Genomic DNA, 22,442 nt, shown 5'->3' with positions numbered 1-22,442 from the left:
AATAGTACAAAACTGAGGAAAGTAAAACACTGTCGCTTAGTCTTCCCATTAAGTTGCGTTAGCCTATGATTCTAACAGGTACCTGAACTTAGCATCAGAATTTTACACAATCTGCAAATATCTCAGAAATGCTGCTTCCCTACTGTGAAACTCAAAAGTACAGAAAACTGTTTCTTTCAGGTTATTTTACGGCAGGCGTCTGAGTTATTTGCTTTCCGTCATTTATCTTCTGTGAGAGCAACTCCGGAGAAGCTCAGGAAGAGGGTCCTCAAGGTATTATTAACATCTTAAAACTTAAGAGGTGCTTCCTGGGCCAGTGTGCAAACACACCCTGGAAAGAAAGCTGTGACACTGTGCCCCTAGAAGAAAGCTCTGTCAGTTACCGACAATCAGGAAAACCCATAATTAAAATTTTAATTATTATTTGCTTTGTAAAGTGGCTTACGTGCAATATCTTGATTTATACTCTATTAGGATCTTCAGTGATTTCCCTTCCAGGCTCAGAAAGGCTTATAAATGGATTTTTTAAATCCCCAAACTACCAGTTCTAGTCATCTAAAATTTGTACCATTTTTTAAAAATTTCTTTTTTCTTCCAGTTTAATTGAGATATAATTGACATACTGCACTGTATAAGTTTAAGGTGGGCAGCATAATGACTTGACTTACATACACCATGGAATGATGATCACAATAAGTTTAATGAACATCCATCCTCTCTTACACTACAAAATTAAAGAAATAGAAAAAAATGTTTTTCCTTGTGATGAGAACTCTTAGGATTTAGTCTCTTAACAACTTTCATATATAATGTATTTGTACTGTTTATAAATGAGAAGTGAACATGAAGAAAGAGAAAGTATGCTAAAACTTTAATCTTGGGTTTCTTTTGTTGTTGTTAATACTTTGGGTATTTATTCTGCTGAACTTCCTTTAAACCATATTCACACCAACCCTCTCTTTAAAAATGGGTTAAAGATATAAAGTGTTTTCACTTTTGCTCACAATGAAAAGTAACAATCAAAGATCTAGAATTTAATGTACAGGAAAAACAGCATTAACAGGCATATGACAAAACAAAGCACTGTGATAGGAAAATGGTAAAATAACACTGTGATAATAAAATACTATGCCACAAATTACTCTAGGTTCCTTAAAAATTTAGTCTTATAACAACTTTGTCTTTATGAGAAAACCAACCACATCCACTCCCCCCTGCCCTTTAGATATTGCTCTCTCTCTTTTTTTTCATTCCTAGCCACTGTCTTAATGAAACATACATCAATTTTTTGAAACCCCACTAACACAGACATTTCTTGTCAAGAGAATATGAACATATTCCTCATAAAAATAATGAACCACTGTATAAACAATAAAATCTAAATCACTATAACACAAAGCAATACTTCTATGTTTTTCAAGTTGTATAAGTAATTTATTACCGTATTACTTTATTTTAGATTTCTTATAGTGGAAAGGTTGCTTGCTACATTGATAGCAGAGAGAACACAACTTATACTGCATAATCAAGATTCCTTAAGAGGTAACACAGTTTAGTGGTTAAAAAACTGACTTGCTAGGTTCAAATTCTGGTTCTGCCACTGCCCAGCTAAGTAACCTTGGCTGAATTACTGTGTATTCCCTGCCTCAGCTTCCTCACCTGTAAAACTGTGATAATATTATCTCTCAGGGATATTCTGAAGTTGCCATGTTGTGAAACTTATGTAAGTGCTACCCACTGCTGATCTGATGATTCTTATTTTGGATGCATACACAGCTATGTTAACAAACATAAATAGATGGCATGAGAAAATATGATGTAAGCAATTTTTAAAAATAAACTTTAAGAAATTTTAGAATAGTTTTAGAGCTATAGAAAAACTGCACAGATAGTACAGAGAGTTCCCATATACCCCGCACATAATTTCCCTTATTCACATCTTACGGTGTAAGCAATTTTTAATGACAGCCCAATAATGGAAGGACATTTACTACAGTAGTTAAAACTACAAATTTAATTAACCTGTAATCTCAATAACCCACCTATCAGAACCAAACTTTGAAACTTCTAAGTACTGTATCATATAATGAGTACATGCTGAATTTAATGTTTTGGTAATTGCACTGCACTTACTGTACTAATGTAGGATATTTTATAGTCTCATTTAAAAAGGAATAATAAAATGGGAAAGTTATTTTACTGTGTGTGATTACTTCTATATATATATTGAAGTTGCAAATTAAAACGTGTGAAGAAGAAAATAAAGCTGGGATATTTAAACAGATTACTTCATAATTTTAAGATTGAATTTCTCAAGATCATAAAGTAATTAAAGCTACATAAGGGCAATATAGGTGAATACATTTTGAGATGAGAATTTTTAACTTAAGTATTTTCTGACTATCAGAGAATCACATCTACAATAATGCATATAATACAAGGAAAAATTTTCTCGGTTATTAAGGGAATAGAGGTAGAGAGGTCCACCTGTAGAATGTTCAAAGACAGCTCAGGCCCATGGCGTTAAGTGTAGGCACGTTCACTGTCCAATTTAGCAGCCACTAGTCATACATGGAGAATTAAATTTAAATTAATTAAAATTAAATTAAGTTAAAAATTAAATTCCTCGGTTGCACTACATTTCAAGCACTCAGTAGCCGCGTGTGGTTAATGGTTACTGTATTGGAAAGTGCAGCTGTGGAACATTTCCACCACCGCAGAAAGTTCCATGGAACAGAACTGCTCAGATAGCCACAGACTGTTTCACTAATCACGCGTAAGCTGAGTCTCAACCAAGAGCCCTCACCTCCTAACCAAACAATTTCTATTAAACTTGCCAAAATGAAGCAGAGGGACCCAAAGGAGGCTCACATCTCGTTTTCTGAAATGTTTAAGGGGATGAAAGGGAAGAGGGTCTGGCTAATTCTCACATCAGACAAACGGCCACCAAGAAATGGAAAACGTGCTGAGGTCCTCAGAGCCGTGGCTGTACTCACGTGGTGGGGTGGCAGGGGCCAGCGGCCAAGGGGACTCCTCTTCGGGGGTACATGTCCTCACTAGGGGAGGGGCCCCCATATGGGGCCTTCGCACTGGTGGGACCTTCCCCATTATGGGGCTGGGGTTCCTGCCAGTGAAAAATGGGAAATTTCACTGTTAGCCAGCTTTGAGTCTTTCCCTATGTGAGATATTAAAAATGCTGCTTACTGGATTATCCACTTAATTCAAAACAGGGTTATATGAGATAAATTCTCAGAACTGATTAACCACGACGTGTGATGATTCTCCCTGCCCCTCAGTCTCCCAGGAAAAATAACCAGCAGCGGGACTGCAACTGTTCAAATCTTAGATCTAGTCACATACCAAAAAGATTAGATTGAACCAGACAACAGCTTTCCCAATCAAGATAAAAGATAAGGATAATTGCTTTTTAATTATCAGTGATGGGCAGTGGTGGAAAGAGAAAATGGAATCAGATGTAATAAAAACCTCACAAAATTCCACGGCTCCTTATTCTCACCCCATGCAAACGTCTAAAATGAGAGTTTAAAATGAGAAGCAAATGCTTGAATTCCATGCACTTACTTCTCCTGACCGTTTTGTGATTGGGAGTGATTAATGGTGATCAAATGGTCAAAACAAGGATCTGTTGCTGTTTTTTCAAACAAATTTTAAGAAATCCATGTAAGCAGTTTGTTGATGCCTAATATGTGGCTAACAATAAAAATCCCCCGTGAACGCTTTCATGCACAAAATGTTTTCTACTGGTGCAAGATGAGCATTTTCATGGTTTTAGCTGTAACACGCACACTTAAGGTGGAATATTTCTACTGACATTCTGAAATGGGAAGAATTACCCTAAATTTCTCCAGTTCAAACTCCTTCTGCCTGTATATTTTACAATGGCATACTTTAGGGCAGTAAGGTCAGAGGCTCATATTAATAAAATACTATGGATTCCTCTGGATAATGGATAACATCACACTTCTAAAAAGCACTGAAAATGAGACAGGCTGGGACCTGGGACCTGGGACCCTTTGCTGCAGTGCTTGCACCTGGAAAAACGTTTCCTCCAGCAACAAAATACAAAGTAACTATAAGGGACTAAATATAGCTGCGTGCATGCACAGTTGGGGCAAATTATGGACAAGAAGATACAAAAAGACCAGAAAAAAACCCAACTGCCACTTCTGAAGAGCGGGGAGCAAAAGCAGGGCACTGCACATGCCCCCTGCACTCACCATCACCAAAGGGGTGGGCAGACCACCTAAGCCACACCTCTGGCCCCACCCCCAGACACATCCCTACCCTCACCCCACATAAGGAACCAGCTCGCCCCCCTTGGGGAGCGAGCAAGCAAGGGAACGTTTTACTTGTTTCTGATCCCCTCTGCTGCAGCAGGGGCCCCAATAAAGCCTTGGCTGAACTTCTTGTCTGGCCTCTGATCCATTTCTTTTGATTAAGGAAGCCAAGATCTCTGGTCAGTAACAAAAAGATGAGAAAATTTCAGTTTGTGGTGAACTCTGAGATGCAAACAGGACTTGTGCACTGAAACACACGATTTTTCCTACCAGGTACCACAGATGGTGGTTCTGCCAGATTTGCTTCTCCTAATCTCTTGAGTTGCAGCTTTCCCCTCTAATCTCTTATAATTACCTGTGCTCCCAGACAGCAATCAGAGGTCAGATTACTACAAAGTACACTTCTCTGTCTGTCCTACAGTGAGAATGGGGGATGGAGAAGGGAATCATAAGCAGGAAAAGCTACTTTACATAAAATTAGATGATATATTTGAATATAAATTATAGACCTAAAAGAGAAATTATAAACCTTCTAATTCATGACAGAAATGCCTTTCAGATAGTTGGAAGGTATCTAGAATCTAAGTACTTAATGTAAGTTTGAATCTTTCCCATAACAGGAACTAACATCCTTCTTGATTAGTTTCTTATCTGTATCCTTATGGCAGGCCCTGCATAAAAGTATTAATTTAGTAGAACATTTCCTAATTGTATTCAACACCTTAACTGTAGTGAGTAAATTAGGTTTAGCTGCTGCGGCAAAGTACAGTTGTAGAAATTTAAATTTAGACACAAGCAGTATGAAAAGCAGTTCCAGAGTATATGGTCAAACAAAAACACTGACATAAATATCAAAGTCTACATCAAACATCAAAGGCACGCCTGCCTTTCAGGAGCTGACCAAAGTTCCCAGGAGTGGGATTGGAATGCTTCACTGCCAGAGCTTCATTCTAAAAAGATTATGAGGTCACTGACCCGGACAGTCTCAATCAAAATGAAATTCTGCTAGATTTCCTGTCTACCCAGAAACACCCTGATAGTCTCAGATCAAAACTTCTTCACAATAGGCTTATCCATTAGAAAAAAAAAAAAAACTGCCTTAAAGAGAATGCTTTTTAAGAACAGAAACTTATCACAGGGAACTCTACTCAGTGTTCTGTAATGACCTATATGGGAAAAGAATCTGAAAAAGAATGGATATATGTATATGTATAACTGAATCACTTTGCTGTACACCTGAAACGAACACAACATTGTGAATCAACTGTACTCCAATATAAAATAAAAATTAAATAAAAAAAATAGAAACCTATTCTTCCGAATGATACTCACTTTGCTATATAGTCCAAGTTTTCCTGTAACCTTTCTTCCAAGTCACACCATGCTAAAACAGGACAGCAGTGCCTAAAACTACAGAGAATGTTCTGTTCTGAATTGTGAAAGAAAATTATTCTTCATAAAGCTGAGGCTAGCTGAAGCGGCCACACACGGTACTGCTGGTTCCCTTTCCCAAAGACAGCTGGTGGAGAGGGCCTGACACCCTGACCCCTACATCCAGCTGCAAGGCTGCCCTGGAGAAAGAAATGCCTCTTTCTAATTCACACTAGAGGCCATATATGTTAACAGAGGCCCCTGAAGACCACTGTATATAATATCACATTTCACTGACTCTAAAATGATGATGAGCTCTTACTCGGAACCACTAAGAAATTTAAAAATTGCCAAATTAAACTATAACTGATTTCTTATCACAGAAGAATCATACTTATTGCATGGGCTCTCATGATAAGGAGAACATGATATATGCTAATCTTTTTATTTGTGCTCAAGAGTGATATTATGGAAGCCCAAAAAATGGATTATTAGAACTTCTTCACGTTCAGATTTCAAATCTTCTGCCTCACTTTTCAGCTCCAAGATGACTGTTTGACCATAAAACATGGCCCTTTGTGTCATCAACAGCCTTGCTGATGCAGTGTATCTTGACTGTTGCTCTAGCACTGTCCTTGGAATTTTCTTCTGAGCTGCTGACACCCTTCTTACAAGTTTTTGTCTGCTTGCTTTTTGGTTTTTTTTTTTTTTTGCATGCACAGGCAATAACAACTAAACTCACAACAGCTACCCGGCCCAAAGCAATTGATATTAGAAATGTTAAAACATGGTTGGGAGGGCTTCTGAGAATCGCTAAGCTAGAGTAATGGGGCTCCTGAGGCCAGGGTTCTCCACTGCTTTGTCCCGTCCACCGAACGATTCACTCATTCCTCAAATAGTTATTAAGCTCCTAGGATGTGACGCAGGTACCAAGTTAGGGAGAGAGCAGAGTGCAAAGCAGGGAAGGACACTCCCCTCAAGGACCTTAGGAAGAGACTGGCATTAACTGAAAAACACAGAAGATTAATACAAAGCTACAATTATTTTAAGTCATGCAGAGAAGAGGCACATGGCACCATAGTAACATATGACTGATGTACCCTCGTCAGGAAGGTCAGGGAATACCTAAGGAAAGAGGGGAGGGAGAAATACATCAGGCAGAGAAAAGAGCGTGTGTAACACGGAAGAGAGCAAAGAACTTTTCTGCACGGATAACCGTGCCCTGCGGAAAGGACTCCAGACTTTTTGAGGACTATTACATCAGGGCTCCAAACCATACCAATACTGGGGAATCTTAAACGCCATTATGTCCCGGTTCGAATGGGGCCTTATGGGGGCAAGGGAGCGACTGGAGTGATTTCTTGACTTCAAGTGTGTAACTGGGAGACCCTCAGATGGGTCTCTGATATGGGGAGTAAGTGTCATTTGGGTGTGAAGGACTGAGTAGAAGCCTCTGAAACTTTCCGGCGCAAGTGTATTCCTCACTCAAGATGGTAACTCAACGGCAATGCCGTGTATGCTGGGAAGAACTGCAGAGATGGGAACACTACCAAAGCCTCAGAGAGGAGGAGCAGTGGTCCCTCCTTACACCGCCTTTTCTGTACTTCTAATGACCCTGCAGGAAAAAAAACGATGGGCCACTGTAAGCTAAAAGTGCTGGAAATCCCGAATAGTACTTGTTATGCTAGATGTGATATTATACAGCTTCTGGCACTGCGTACCCAGCTATTTATGTGAATATGGCAATTACCGGCCATAGGTAGAGACAGGCTACTTACTCCCTTGTCTGCTGGTGATGTGAACTCTCCCGATCTCCCTCAAAACTTAGTCTGCAGGGACCCGGACCATCTTGACTTTCCACAGTACGTGACTCTAGTCCACTATACAGAGGACCACATGTTAACTGGAGCAAGAAATGGAAAGCATCCTAGTGGGCCTAGTGAGACACAAACACCACACAGCACAAACATTAAGAGGGCACCACACTGCTTACGTTTTTAAGAAGCCTAGGGCTCCAGGACGGGCTGAGAACCTCCTCTCTAAGGTAAAGAACAGGTTGCTTCTTTCGACATCTACTGCGAAGAAAAAGGTGGGCCTCTTTGGATTCTGGAGTATGCACATTCCATACTTTATAATACTGTTTGGACCCATTTATCAGAGACTTGGCGGCTGCCAGTTTCAAGAGTGACCCGAGCGATCGAGAAGACTTTTGCGGCACATCTAGACAATGATGGATCTGGGGGTGCAGACCTATCCTCGATGGCTAAGGAGTGCTAAGAGAGAAGTCACACTGTAGACCCCTGGGGTTCTGGGGCAGAGAACAACATTCCGTTTAAAACCCAGCCCCTAGTACATTATGGGGCCCAGGGCCTTGACATACCCAACCATGGTCAACAAATGGCCCTGACATAAAGTTAGATGGGCAAAGAAAAAACCCACTCTACGATGGAAATGGCTTATCTGGGATTAGGCCCAAGTACATTCAGAGGGCACAAGGAAATTACATTTATAGGTGACCCAGACCCCCATACGATGGGTGTCTCTGTTTCATGATCAATAGACAGAGAAAACAGGAATTCAGACAGAGCCCCAAGTGACCTGGTGCTACACCGCAGTGCCATTCAGCAGTGGACCCGAGGGGCCGTGGGAAGGAAGTGTGGCGGGTGAGGACACAGAGCAGCCCTGGGCACTCACGCCACGTGGGCGGAGGGAAGGCCTGGGCTACAGACACACCCTGACTCCGGGTGTGTCAGCGAACGGACAGCTGGTCAGGGGCCTAGGGAACAACAGGGACAGATGATGTGCTGAGGAGGTCTGGGAAGGATGGATGCAGGTGGCACAGGTCAGGTGCTTTCTGTGCTTCAGGCTAATGCCCACCAGGAAGCATCCCCCAAAATGTCAACATGTGTGCTGTCAAACGTCAACAAAAGGTGGACAGGACGAGTCATTCTAGGGCCGTCAGCCAGCCTCCCGCTCAGGCCAGCAAAGAGTTGATACCATGGGCCTGTGAAGAGAGTGGCAGAGGCTCTTCCTCTCACCGATGCTGGAAAAGTTACTGCAACCGCTACACGTCTCACCTGCCAGCCACAGACACTGATACCAAGCCCTGGATACGGCATCATTACTCAAGAAGACCCATCACTGACTTGGTGTAAGATTAGTTCCGTGGGAAGGGGCAATGATTTGTCTTTACCACAGTGTTTGGCTTCCAGCTCCCAATACTTTTGCTGCCACCACTGTCCCTGGGCTTATAAAATAACTGATTTCTCGATAGGATATTCCACAAAACACCACCTTAGGCCAAGGCACCCATTTTATAACAAAGGAAATGTGACAATGGGTCCATAACCTTAGAATCCACCGGTCTGACAATGACTCATTCTCAAAGCTGGCCCAACAGGCAGGGAGAGTGGTCTAGTAAAAAGTAACCCAAGAGGCATCTTAGGATAACTTCCTGCGGAGTTGGAGCCCTGCCCTCCAGGATGTGGTATAGGTATTGAAGCAATGGCTTCAGTATCTGCTCTGTATTACCGAGAGCAACAATACTCAGGTCTGGTAACCAAAGGATGAAAACAGGATTGGCCTTTGTCATCATCAATCCCAGGGACCCACTTGCAAAATTTGTGTTTCCCATCCACGCAACGCTCGTATTTGCCAAGTTAGAAGTCCTGATTCCTAGGCAGAAGTGGGGGACGATTGTTTCCTCCAGGGGACATGCGAAAGTTCCAATAAACTTGAAGCTCTGACCATCTCCTGGTCATTCTGGACTCCTCGTGTCAATACACCAGCAGAAAACAGGCAGTCAGGTGACTGCTGGGGATGTTCCATCCTGATATCACGAGCAGCCAAGACTACGGCTACACAGTGAGGGAGGAGAGGATGTCTCCAGAACTTGAGGGATTCATCAGGGTATGTCTAGGTGCTTCCACAGCCAGTGGTAACCATAAATGGGAAATTTCAGCACTTATGGCTCAACAGCAACAAGGCAACCAAGGGCTCAGACAACTGAGAGAAGAAGGTCTGGGTCATCTCAGCAGGCCAGCAATTCAAATCAGGCCAATTTGCTACCGGTGAAGGAAACCTGGACCGGGTGATGGATTGTGATGCTGAGTCTCCAGGTGAGCTGCAGCAGTGGAAACTGTAGTTTGTTTCTCCTCTTGCCTCCAGGCTCTGGTATGTGATTTCAGCAGGGCTTCCCCTTAAAGGGGACTCAGGTACTGCCTGCACTTGGATCTCTGGTCACTGGGAGGAAGTAAGGGCATCTCACTCTCGCAAAAGCAGAGGCACCATGTCGTAGTATGGAAGCGATGGTGACTGGCATGGGTGGGTCTGAGCGGTAAAGGGGCAGATCATCCTGGAGCCCTGGATGTACCACTTGAGGTTCTCTCACCCTCTCCTGTCTTGTTTCAGCTGCTTCATCAGTACTGGTGTCCCTGGGTATAGTCTGACAGTCCCTGCTCATGCCTGGGGGCAGTTCTTGCCTCTCACTCCATGGCTTCTGAGTTGACATGGCTTTGGATCCACACTTTCACACCACCCATGAACTACCTGGGGGTGTGGAGGAGGTAATACATTGGAGGGAAACCTTTGACCAGTGGGGGACAGGCAGCAGGGGAAAAACTCTTCTTCCCTTCTCCTCTCACAACGCATAATCTTAGGACACAGTTCAGAGGATGCCTTGGCCTATGATCTTATAGAATTGGGCAGTCCCAGTAGCTTACACACGTATGCGCTCTCCCTCCCACCAAACTACACTCTCTTGGTCCCTCTCCCTCCTGGGATGCTATCCCCCGATGAAGGAACGGCACACAGCTTGCTGCTTCAGGCTGTCTTTCTGGGGAACCTAAGCTAAGATGAACTGCATAGGAGTGGTGTCTTTATGATCTGTCCACTAGGTCATTCATTCCTCTGGTGCTCAGAGGTGGTAAGTGAAGCCACAGGCAGAGCTTAGATCACGCAGAGAGGGAGACAGAGTGAGAAGAAAAGAGGGCCTAACACGTGGCCCATCAATGGCCTTAAGGATAATGGCTAGAACAGAAGATGGGCACTGGCCAGAGAGGTGGGTGAAAAACTGGCAAGTACTGGTATTTCCACGAGGGGGTTTACTAGGGCATGGAGAAAATCTATCATCTGGGAATTCCCGGGCGGTCAGTGGTTAAGACTCTGTGCTTTCACTGCCGATGGTCTGGGTTTGATCCCTGGTTGGGGAACTAAGATCCCACAAGCCCCATGGCCAAAAAAGAAAAAAAGAAAGAAAAAAAATTCTATATCTAAAGAGCTGTTGCTTTTTAATTATGTTAGATGCTGACTGCTGTGGCTACTTGATATGATGTATTACCAAAGAAAATGAAATAATATGCAAATGAAAGTGTGGTGGAGGAAGTTTTTTCAAACCACATTCCTCTCAGGGCGGGAAAGACTCCAGGTAAACTGTGTAAGAGTGGAGGAATCAGGAACCAGGAAGCAGACCTCCTTCTCTGCCTCTCTGGAGGGTAATCTGGTGGGGATCCAGGCTGAGGAGAGGATGATCTGGTGGTTATCAATTTACAAAATTCTGTCTTTTAAAGTTTTCTCTTTTTTTTGATAAAAAGCTTAAATGTCTAAAAATAAAAGAAAAAAGGCTTGTAACACAAACTTTTGTAAGGAGATACTATAGAAGAAACACAGAAAGCTCAACTTCCTGAATAAGGCACTTTGGGAGACTTAAAACTATATTTCACAGCAAAATTTTCTTCCTTACACACAGGAGGACATGGGAGTTCATAAAAATGCTTTATATGTCTTTATGAACACTGCGGATCAGAAAACAAATCTTCCTTAATACTCAGAATTTATCACAAAGCCTACAGGTATGGAATAACGTCAACTTCTGTTACAAGAAGCCACACAGTTGTTAAAATTTTTAAAATTAATTCTATATACGTATCAGTCACAGAATTTAATTTTTTAAAATTCAGAAATGTTGCAGTACTCTTCTTTAGCTCATTAAAACTTCTATTTATTTAATTTAATGTATTGCAATCAGCTCTGCCTGATTTTCACTATAATTTCAATATCTGTGAGTCTGTTTCTGTTTTGTACATAAGCTCATTTGTATCATTTTTTTAAAATTAGATTCCACATATGAGTGATATCATATGATATTTGTCTTTCTCCAGACAGGATTTATTTTCACAGCATGTATTACACAGACCACATTTAAATCTAAAGTTATAGTTAACAACATAAAAGGCAAGGAACTAAAATCTAAATTGTAACTAACAATATGAACACTGGGGAACTTCAATTTAAATAAATATGAAATGCTCTTGAACACGAGTGTCACAGCAGCGGTAAATACATACAAGTGTTTCAAAGGACCCAAGTGGAGAGTTTTATTCGCTGCCACTGCTTTTGGAAATCAGAAAACATATTTAAAATCTTTACCTCATCATATTGCCTCAAGTGTTGTATAGTTAAACAGCTGTCTTTCAAAAACCACGGCACAAAGCCATCTCGAACACACTCTAACTTAAAAATAAGGCAGAATCAGGACTTCCCTGGTGGCGCAGTGGTTGAGAGTCCGCCTGCCGACGCAGGGGACACAGGTTTGTGCCCCGGTCCGGGAAGATCCCACATGCCGCGGAGCGGCTGGGCTCGTGAGCCACGGCCGCTGATCCTGCATGTCCGGAGCCTGTGCTCCACAACGGGAGAGGCCACAACAGTGAGAGGCCCACATACCGCAAAAAAAAAAAAAAAAAAAAAAAGGCAGAATCAGTGTTCCTGATCCACAATGTTGGGGGCTACTCTGGGCACGTGAACATGAGAACCAGGTCAGTGGGCTTTTCTGCAATAACACAACCCTTTGCCTGCCTCCTGAGAGATGGTGACATATCCTCCACATTAAGCTCTCCGTCCCCACAGAAGATGGGCACTGGCCAGAGAGGTGGGTGAAAAACTGGCAAGTACTGATATTACCACGAGGGAGTTTACTAGGGCATGGAGAAAATCTATCATCTGGGAATTCCTGGGCAGTCAGTGGTTAGGACTCTGTGCTTTCACTGCCGACGGTCCGGGTTCGATCCCTGGTTGGGGAACTAAGATCCCACAAGCCCCATGGCCAAAAAAAAAAGAAAAAAACAAAGAAAAAAATTCTATATCTAAGGAGCTGTTGCTTTTTAATTATGTTAGATGCTGACTGCTGTGGCTACTTGATATGATGTATTACCAAAGAAAATGAAATAATACGCAAATAAAAGTGTGGTGGAGGAAGTTTTTAAAAACAGGCTGATTCTGATTCAGGCTTAAGTGGATGGATGGTATTCTAACAACTCTAATTCACTGACAGGCACAACGGCTGCGTGCCAACACCAGGGTGGATTTTGTTTTCATTTGATGCTTCAGAATACCCAACTGACACACCTCCAGGTCAGGTGACTTCAGAGGTTTAAGAGCTGGCCTAAAAACCCCAGCATTTTTACACTAGACTTCAGTCTCCAAACAGTCCATTCTATCTTTAGAATTCTAACTAAAATGTGAGCAGCAAAGGGTTTTGAAAAAAGGCCTCTAGGTGTTTCAAATTTCCTGTGCTTGGTTCAGCAGACTATCGGCCTGTCTAACCATAAACAAGTCTCAGGACTTTTTTTTTTTTTTTTTTGAGTATAGTTGATTTACAATGCTGTGTTAGTTTCAGGTGTCCAGCAAAGTGATTCAGTTATACATATATCCACTCTTATTAAGATTCTTTTCCTATATAGATTATTAGAGAGTATTGAGTAGAGTTCCCCGTGCTATACAGTAGGTCCTTATTAGTTATCTATTTTATATATAGTGGTGTGTGTGTGTTAATCCCAATCTCCCAATTTAATCCCCCTCCCCACTTCCCCCCTTTGGTAGCCATAAATTTGTTTTCTATGTCTGTGAGCCTGTTTCTGTTCTATAAAAAAAGATCATTTGTACCATTTTTTAAAAATCTCAGGACTTAAATACCCAGTTGTACCCCTGCAGGGGTCAACAAGGACCAGTTCTAGGGAGGGCAGGAGAGGAATTGGGGGGGGACAAAATGGTAGGAAATGCCTTCCCCCCCACAAATCCAAGTCAAACAATAACTCAATGCTTTATAGTTATTTAATATCTGAAAACTATTCTCCTAAAAGTGAAATTTACCAGTCTAACAGAAATCAACATAGACTGCAATATTTAGTCTGATCTTATTTTTACCCTTTACCTCAGTATCTCACCTAACAGCTCTGTATTTCAAAGCCCTGACAGATTTGTTTGACTGGCATGATCTGTGACCACTTCCTTTCTATCAAGAAATACAGTTTTCTCCTTTTGATGCTAAACTATTTCTGTTCACACAGTATGAACCCTTTGGTCTGTTTAGACTCTGGGGTACAAATGTTAACATGGAGATCATGCGGGTCATTATTTTACATCTTATTAGGTGTTTATTAAAAAAGATAAGAACGTCTAGGATTAATAAATAGAGTTTTTCTGGCTCCATGAGTGGCTCATCTGCATACACTGTTGAGATCAGGCAGGCTTGAAGGCTACCGAAGCTGCGACTGGGCAGGTCACTGAGAGAGCCATGGTACTGGAGCCATACATCTGGCTTGTGGGATGGGGCTGGGATATACAAGTCATTTTGGCTGAAGATGTTAATCTACTAAACATGTTAAAATAAAAGTCTATCTTTCCATTTTCAAAAGCTGGTGTCATGGGACGGGGATTGCAAGCTGCTTGAGGGGAGGGGTGAAGACAGCTGCTAAGAGAACAGCCTGGAGAATATTCATTGTAAGAGGGTGTAGCATTCATTCCAGATCCCCAAGGTTCCCTCTCATAATTTCTGGGGTGTTAGAGGCTTTGGGCAGCTGGCCAGCATGAGGGCTCACTTAAAATTCTCATTTCATTTTCCGAACATTGACTCATGAGAATCCCTAACGTAATTCCAGGGTTCAGACCCTGGGGAGGGGTGCCCCTGAGTTTGGCTGTATCTCCTGGCACAGTTGTTATGAGAACATTCTGCATCCCTTTAGTCCCTGGATCCCTGCATCTGGCAAGTCACAATATGTGATAAGGAATTCAGTCACATGGCTTCCTTCTGGAATGTACATTAGGGAACAGAGTTTCTTAGCCACAGAAGTAGCCTATAAAAGCAACGGGTTGTTTAAAAATCACACATAAAAAGCAAAACATCACAAACTCATTGTCAAGAAATAGAAAATATTCCTTTTGATCAACCTGTTTATAAGTATTGCTGAGTTCTCTCCCCAAACTTTGTACTCTTACCAGATCTCCTTGTTGATGAAAATAATTTGACACTCAATTATTTGGGGACAAATCTAATAATATTCATGTTTTCCTTAAAATGAAGGCAAGAAGAGTTAACAGTGTGGTGTGGTGAGTGCTCAAACATGGGTGCAAAGAAGCTACAAACCTTACAAGAATACTGAGATGTGGTATTGAGAAAATCTGGGGCTCTGGTGGTAAATCTGACAATCATAAAACTACATTCATTCTGATTCTTTGACGGTTTCAATCTGAGTACAACTGAAACCAAATATTTCAATTTATGAACGATGTAAAGTTTTTCTTTTCCATTTACACGTGGGATAGGTCACTTCCACAATAACTAATTTCTTAAGTATTTCAAGAATATATCAAGCGCATGACACATAAACTACAGTGAAAAGGACAATTTTAATACTTTAAATATTACTCAAGTAAAGAGTACACGACTAAGAGCTGAATGGCTTCCCGACACCTGTCACTATGCTGTAAAATTTACTTAGTATCCAAAACTGTACAATTACTTAAAGTGCCTGACACATACAGTTGAGATCTGTCCTTTTAAATTCAAACCTTTTCAAACAAGGAATTTGTGATACCAGAGAAAAGACAAATGTATTATCTAATTTTGAGTACTGCTTCTGCCAATCTTTTGTTCACAGCTTCCACAGGCTCCTAAATGTCTATATAAGAAAGCCCATGTTCTAGTTCTGGTACCCTAAATTCTCCATAATTTGGGGTCCCTCGCTGCAATCTTCCTTCCTCTTGCTCTAGAATGAGGAAATCTTTCTTCTAGACAACCCGAAATCCTGGACCTTGCCCACTCTATGCCTCTACCTGTGCTCTTTCTAAAGCATTCCTGGTACAGCTTTCCTGTTTCTCTCCAGTCAAGTCCCATGTGAATCCATTTTAAATGCTTTAAGGGAACCTATATCGGTTCTGTTTGTGGTCCCACAATCTTAGCTCAGAGGCCAGCATGAAATGATGCTCTTCAAACGTCTGTTGAATTAAACAGACTCTACAACCAACTTAAGATCCCATGAACAGTAAGCTCCCCACAGCACCAGCTGGACCATTTCCAGTAACTGATCTTTGGAGTCACTGTGCTCATCCCACATCCACGGGCCCACGTCGAGAGTTCTTAAACTTGTTGATTTCATAACATCTCTCTGTTTCTTTTTTTTTTTTTTAACATCTTTATTGGAGTATAATTGCTTTACAATGGTGTGTTCGTTTTCTGCTGTATAACAAAGTGAATCAGCTATACATATACATATATCACCATATCTCTTCCCTCTTGCGTCTCCCTCCCACCCTCCCTATCCCACCCCTCTAGGTGGTCACAAAGCACCGAGCTGATCTCCCTGTGCAATGCGGCTGCTTCCCACTAGCTATCTATTTTACATTTGGTAGTATTTATAAGTCCACGCCTCTCTCTGAGTGTTTCTTATACTGATCAAGTAAGTGGTCACCTGTCCAGTGTGTAGAGAACAAGGGTGCTAGGACGCAGAGATGCAGGACCAGCCCTTCTATGAGGACATACACTCAGTGATGATACAAGGAAGATCAAGGTCAGTATTGTGGGAGAAGAACCAAAAGAGCCATGGAAATCCAAAGGAGGAGGATGGGGCGCCTGTCTGCGGGCAACAATCCAGACTCCACAGAGACACAATAATGCTCAAGTCTGCCCTCGCAAGGAAGGTTCTTGTGGTGACTCAGGGCCTCAAGGACTTCTCCCCTTTCTACAGCATTAATGGGTTACGGTACTTCTTTACCCTTAATGATGATGATGATTAGAAACTGACTGTGTTTACTGAGCGCTCACTATACACCAGGGACTCACAATCAGCACTTTACATGTACTGATGCACTGGACTTTCACAACAATCTAACCTATTAACATGTTGCCATTTTACAGATAAGCAGATTGTGGCACAGAGAAATGAAATGTCTTGGGGAAAAAATCTCACAGGTAGTAAGAGGTTGACCTGGGAACCACTGGGCATGGAACAGTCAGCAGGGTCAGCTTTGGGTATAGCACGGTCAAGGGATGTGTCTTTATAGATGATGCCTGGAAAGGGCTCGAAAGAAGAGAAAGAGCTAGATGTGGAAGGAAGAGTACTCCAGGCCGAGTAACAACATGGAGAGGCAGAATGGTGAGAAGCAGAAAGACGGCCAGTGTGGCCAGAGCCAAGTGAAGGGGAGGAAACACGGCAGCGGAGGGGGCTGCCCTGGCAGGCAGAGCCCAGCTCGTGGTTGGCCTTGGGGGCCTGAGTGCGGAGTTTGATGTGTACTGATTTGCCTCTACATTGTGCAATCCTTATTTCTTGTTCTCCACACTGAGAGTCCCAATGGCAGAAACCATCTCTTACGTTTTAAAGTATTCCTTGCAGCATTTAGCCCACAGTGTAAGACGGGGTGGGTGTCACCATGAGCAGGAGTAGCTGGAAAGGTCTAATGTAGGAGATGCAATTGGAGAAAGAGGGCATTCCAGACCTGGGGGATGCCAGCTGCATGGCTGTGAAGGCAAAGTAAAAAAGTTCTAACAACAGTGATGGACTATGAGGAAACGAGGTTTTGTTTTGAGAAGGGAAGGTAGAATTCTTGAAAGGAAAAAAGTTTTCTCGGGGAAGAAGAAGACTCGAAATCAAGATACAATTAGGATAAATGGTACATATATATACAGTGGAATATTACTCAGCCATAAAAAAGAATGAAATAATGCCATTTGCAGCAACGTGGATGGGCCTAGAGATGATCATACTAAGTGAAGTAAGTCACACAGAGAAAGACAAATATCATATGATATCACATATGTAGAATCTAAACAAATGAACTTATTTACAAAGCAGAAGTAGAGTCACAGATGTAGAAAACAAACTTGTAGTTACCAGGGGGAGGGATAAATTAGGAGATTGGGATTGATATACACACACTACTATAAATAAAATAGATAATCAACAAGGACCTACTGTATAGCACAGGGAACTCTACTCAATACACTGTAATAGCCTATATGGGAAAAGAATCTGAAAAAAAAGTAGATAGATGTATATGTATAACTGATTCACTTTGCTATACAGCAGAAACTAACAACATGGTAAATGAACTATACTCCAATAAAAATTTTAAAAAAGATACAATTAGGACTTACACTCCAATTTCCTTTAAAAGGAAAAACAAGTTCTCAAATTCTTTCCCAAATGAGAGTGCCCCAGTATTTTGTGAGAATACAATAGACACTATGGTATATAAATTCGTAAGACAAGACTAAGAAATGCCCAGAGAAAGGAAAGTACTTAGTTACTAATAAAATGTTGACATGTGGTCTTAGCAAGGGGAAGAAGTGCCACGCAACAGTGGAATAAACGTGGGCATGGAATGAGAAAGTCCACATTAGAATCCTGGTTTAGCCACTGTGATGTAAAGACCTAAAGTCAAGGTTCAGTGTCATAAGATGTCTTGACATCTGGTAAAATCAGATGAATACCTAACCGTGGGCTGCCCTCCCAGATTGCCCTGTGCACACGGCCCCCTATCCCTCCTTATCAAAGGGCTCAGGGGCCTTCCTGCCTGTCCCCCAGGAGCAGGGCTCAGTCCCCTGCCTGCCTGCAGAACCATTTGAACAAGCCCATCACATCCTTCTGTGGGGACCAGGGGATACCCCACCCGCTTTGTACCACAAAGCCTGCCCCCGGCAGCCTCTGGCTGCTCACTCTATAGACATGTGCAGCTCCCCTCTGACCCTGCTGGCCTGCAATCTCTCTCTCCCTGGAGCATCGATCTCAGCTTTCAAAGGGTTGGGCATAGTGTGTTCAGTCTTGCCCACAACCTTATGGCAGCAATACTTTTCTCATGAAAGAGATGAAGAGGTGATCACAACAGCCACTTACTGACACAGAAAACAAACATATGGTTACCAAAGGGGGAAGCTGGGGAGGGATAAATTAGGAGTTTGGGCTTAATAGATATACACAATTAAATATAAAATAGATAAACAACAAGGTCCTACTGTATAGCACAGGGAACTATATTCAGTATCTCGTAATAACCTATAATAGAAAAGAATCTGAAAAAGAACATATAGATATACAGACATATATATGTGTATATACATATATAAAACAATCACTTTGCTGTACACCTGTAACACTGTAAATCAACTGTGCTTCAATAAAAAAAAGAAAAAGAAAAGGCAGGTCCTTCAGGAATGGAACATTTGGTAAATGCAACATTTATTGAGCCCCTTCTAGGTGTGTATACAGTATCTCCCCTGTAGACAGCCTTAACCATCAATTTGCAATAAGAATAATTTATTGTACTGTCTCCTATATACCAGGCACTGTTATATGCACCCAGTCAGGATGGGGTACTATTACACACCATCCCAGTTTTACAGACAAGGAAACTGAGGCCCAGAGAGGTTCAGTAACTTGGTCAAGGTCACACTGACGCTAAGTGGCTCCAGAGTCCCTGACTGTATAACTGAATCACTGTGCTGTACACCTGAAACGAACACAACATTGTAAATCCACTGTACTTCAATAACAAACAAATGAACAAATAAAAAACCCAGCCACTTGCTGGATGTGTGACTCGGGCCTCAGGCCAAGTCACTTAACTTTCACCTCCAAGCTTTGCCTTCTGTGGAAGAGGATTAATGACGCTCACCCAGGGCACTGCTGGAGTGCTGGGTCCAGCGGTCAGTGCCAGGCTTGTGGGTAGGACTGAGGCCAGCCCACCCTGTGTCACCTCCTCTGAAGCACCACGACTGACTTCGAGCCAGTCAAAGTCAAAATTAATACTCGCTGAGTTGGAAACCACAGGTGCGGACAGACATGACAGATTGGCCAGATTTGGTTAAAACACAATCTGGCTGGTTAGAAAAAAATACCGTTTCAGTTCCAGCTACCACCACAAGGAGAATTTACAAGAGTTTTGGGCAAATAATAAAGTAGACATGAAACCAAGACTGCTTTCAAGATACTAAACAGTAGATTCAACCGAACTTGGCGTGAATCTTGATATGCAAATAATGTAGCAATTTATAGTGGTACAAGACTTCGTGATAAGCTACCATTGTGTGTGCAAATGCTTTATTTTTAAACAAATGAAAAATCTGGTTGCTTCAGATATGAAATGGGGGAAAATGGAGCTAATAAAGCTTCACTCTGGTGGAATTTCCTTCTCTTCAGATTTTTTCTTGTCCATCACATCTCGACTTGTTTAAACACACACCCCAATGCATCCGTGTTTCCTGTCTTTCAATTGTTATGTAATTACATAATTTATACAAGTTTGAGTACTTATGTATTTGGAAAGAAGGAGAATTAGAACATATATATCATATACACTCATATTAAAATGAAATTTTAGAGCTATAAAAAAGAGGGGGTGCGAGAGACTTTTACAAAATAGTGAAGATCCTTTTGGACACACAGCGTGTGATCACTTTGAGGTGTCTTTTTTGTACTAATAAGTTCTTGACTTTAGATTTTGGCTAGTGCAGTAGAACTGATGTGTAATTGTCTCCTTTAGGGGATACAAACTTTATTCTCTTCAGAATTCTAGTTGAACAGTGAAATATTACTTATTATTATAAAGTTTGAGATAAACCATAATCCAGGTTATGTTACTCAGTAAGCAACTGAATGCCAGTTTGAGATATTTTTTAAATGTACCTTTTAAATACAGCTCCTTGGCTACCACATTCAATATATATTTCAGCAGGGCTTACGGTAGATTACTGTCAGCATGTTGTGAGTCAACTTCAGTGACAGAGCTTGCAATAAAAATAAGCAGGACAGGGCTTCCCTGGTGGCGCAGTGGTTGAGAGTTCGCCTGCCGATGCGGGGGACACGGGTTCGTACCCCAGTCCGGGAAGATCCCGCATGCTGCGGGGCAGCTGGGCCCGTGAGCCATGGCCGCTGAGCCTGCGCGTCCGGAGCCTGTGCTCCGCAATGGGAGAAGCCACAGCAGTGAGAGGCCCACGTACCGCAAAAAAAACCCCATTAACTTTTACCCAAACTGCAGCAGTATTCCGTCCAATCTACTAGCTTCAGCCGATGCACCTTAGTTGCAGATTATTGGAAATCTTTACGTTTATATGTTCAAAGGAAACGGTTTTCACATATTATAAATAAGTATATATAACATTGAGGATTTATCTCAGATGCAAATGAGAAAAGAAAGGAAATCTCTCTTTCATCCTTACAAACAAGGTAGCTTAAAAAATTTACCATTGCTGATCTATATGTATTCCCATATTTTACACCTTGGAAAAAAGCAAGACCTGATGTGTTTCCATAATTAAGTTTTCTTTTTTGTAAAAAAAAATTATTTATCTTGGCCACGCTGCGTGGCTTGCGGGATCTCAGTTCCCCGACCGGGGATTAAACCCAGGCCATGGCAGTGAAAGCACCAGATCCTAACCACTGGACTGCCAGGGAATTCCCCTTAATTAACTTTTCTTAAGGGTTATAAATTTATAAAAGAAGACCACTGATGGGTCAGATTTTTCATTCACTCTCATTATGTTAAGTCTATATTGCCACTTGGGTTGAACAGTTTGCGAGTATTAAACAAACATATAAGTTAGTTCAGTGCTAAAAAAATTCTTTTAAAAAAGCCATAAAGAGAAGTCATTTTCTTGATTCCTTAATATTGCATGGTATGTTCAACATACAGATATCACATATTCTGGTTAATTATAGCCAATAAGGTGTCATCAGCCTATATAAGTCTGCATCAATCTGTTTTTTAAAAAATTTTAAACCAATTTATAGTGCAAAAAAATGCTCAAAATCATATACATTTATTGCTGAGATTAATCCAGAACATCATCTGCATCAAATTTCATTAAAACACGTCAAGAACTCTTATCACCATTTATCTAAAACCGCACATCAAAGAGGACTCCAACTTCATGTAGGATAGGATTTAATCAGCTGACATTCACAGTGTTTTTCTTTTTTTAAGGTATAAACTCAGGATGTTTTTGTTTACTGTCATGAAACTAGTCTAGTTCTTCACAGGGGGGTAAATCAATAGTACAGCAATTCAGTTGGTGGAAGACATACAGTCATGAGAACAAGATTTTCTTTGGTATGCTGCAGTATCCCAGGTGCCTGGCATAGTGTGCCTGCCATACAGAAAGTGACACTCATTAATTATCTGTGGAAGGAATAAACACGTGGGTACAAGTCTTCTACCAGAAAATTTTATTTTTTGCTTCCATTAACATCTTATCACATACATGAACAGAGTATCTGTTCAAGGCACCAAAAGCTGAAAATACAGTGTTTAGTATTCTCACTTGCAGCGTAATCAAGAATCTTATCATGAAAGCAAACAATGTCTATTCTTATAGGACCGCAGAGAAGGTTTATCAATTTCATTCAGAGCTGTGAGAAAAAAGTAGCAGAAGTCTGTATATTATTGTTACCTCGAAGTGAGTCCAGAAGTAAATGTATCTCCATAGGGAGGGCCGGGGTGGGGGAACTT

At 41.6% G+C, this 22,442-nt stretch overlaps 1 protein-coding gene across 2 annotated transcripts in view; it reads right to left on the bottom strand.

Moving 5' to 3' along the window:
- Window positions 1-22,442, bottom strand: part of LOC308618136 (ubiquitin-conjugating enzyme E2 E2) — a 349,746-nt gene that overhangs the window by 131,519 nt on the left and 195,785 nt on the right. The window contains exon 4 of one of the 2 annotated variants that reach the window (XR_014015969.1): window positions 2,997-3,124. The exons of the other annotated variant lie outside the window; for it this stretch is intronic. The gene's annotated coding sequence lies outside the window, so the exon portion shown is untranslated. The remainder of the gene's footprint in view (window positions 1-2,996; window positions 3,125-22,442) is intronic. 2 annotated transcript variants of the gene reach the window in all.

The sequence above is a fragment of the Mesoplodon bidens genome (assembly GCF_964165515.1).
Source record: "Mesoplodon bidens genome assembly, chromosome: 5".
Taxonomy (NCBI): domain Eukaryota; kingdom Metazoa; phylum Chordata; class Mammalia; order Artiodactyla; family Ziphiidae; genus Mesoplodon; species Mesoplodon bidens.
Note: the sequence above shows the minus strand (reverse complement) of the source record. Positions and strands in the feature narration are given on the sequence as shown.